We start from the raw sequence: 1,292 nt of genomic DNA on the forward strand, positions 1-1,292 counted from the left end.
GCCCTATAAGCACTTGCAAGAATTCGACGTCGTTTGTAACAGTATGAAACCCCCGGGAATCACAGAAGAGCAGATAAAAATGAGGGTCTTCCCCTTCTCCTTGAAGGACTCTGCAAAAGACTGGTTGTACTACCTACCACCAGGTAATATTACCACGTGGGACCAATTGAAGAAAAAATTCTTGGACAAATATTTTCCTGCGTCTCGAGCTGCAAGTCTGAGGAAGGAGATATGCGGTATCAAACAACACCCAGACGAGTCCCTCTATGAGTACTGGGAGAGGTTTAAAAAGTTGTGCATCAAATGCCCTCAGCATCAGATAAGTGAGCAACTGCTCATCCAATATTTCTCTGAGGGATTACTCTTCAGGAACAGAAGTATAATCGATGCTGCGAGTGGAGGAGCATTGGTGAACAAGACTCCTCGAGAAGCATAGGAGTTGATTGAAGGGATGGCTGAGAATTCACAGCAGTTCAGTTCAAGAGAGGACACCCCGACGCGTACGATGAATGAGGTAGAAACATCCTCCATCCAACAACAAATCTCTGAATTGACGTCTTTCGTGCGATAACTAGCTGTGGAAAGTGCCTCACAAGCCAAGGTATGTGGGATATGCGCTACCTTGGGTCACTCTACAGAGATGTGTCCATTGGTTCAGGAAGAAAGTGAGGAACAAGTGAACATGGCTGGTCACGCGCCCGCGCCAAGACAGCCATACGACCCATACTCCAATACGTACAATTCGGGTTGGAGAGATCATCCTAACTTTAGTTATGGAGGAAATAGGCAGTCGAATTTTGCACCAAATAGATAACAAGGGTACTAACAACAGTATCAATCTCGCCTGCCACCACCCCCTTCAAACTCAAGCCCGTCTATGGAAGAGATGATGAAGCAATTAATTGCTAATCAGTAAAAGACGGATTCTGACCTATAAAATATGAGGAATCAACTGGGACAGGTGCAAGTAATGTAGAGTCAGATGAGTCAGATGAGTCAGATGGCAATAGCAATCAACTACCTGGAATCTCAAGCTTATGGAAAATTGCCGTCTCAACCTGAACTGAACTTGAAGAATGTGAGCGCAATGACCTTGAGGAGTGGAAAGCAAATCCAAGGACCCGAGCTCGTGATTCCTAAGGACAAGGATGAGGAACGAATTGAGAAAGAGTTTGAAGAGCAGGGCAGAAGCAACAAGGATCCAAAGGTACTCCTGGACCCATTCATTATAGTTAAAACTAACCCACCGCTTTTTCCTAGCAGGTTGGAGAAATCGAAGAAGCAAGATAAGG

At 45.2% G+C, this 1,292-nt stretch overlaps 1 non-coding gene across 1 annotated transcript; it reads right to left on the minus strand.

The window, feature by feature from the left end:
- Positions 1-214: 214 nt before the first annotated feature.
- On the minus strand, positions 215-321 carry LOC113772683. The gene has a single exon (XR_003468644.1). It is a non-coding gene; the product is annotated as a small nucleolar RNA R71 (small nucleolar RNA).
- Positions 322-1,292: the final 971 nt, after the last annotated feature.

This window comes from Coffea eugenioides, chromosome 5, assembly GCF_003713205.1.
Source record: "Coffea eugenioides isolate CCC68of chromosome 5, Ceug_1.0, whole genome shotgun sequence".
NCBI classification, from domain to species: Eukaryota; Viridiplantae; Streptophyta; class Magnoliopsida; order Gentianales; family Rubiaceae; genus Coffea; species Coffea eugenioides.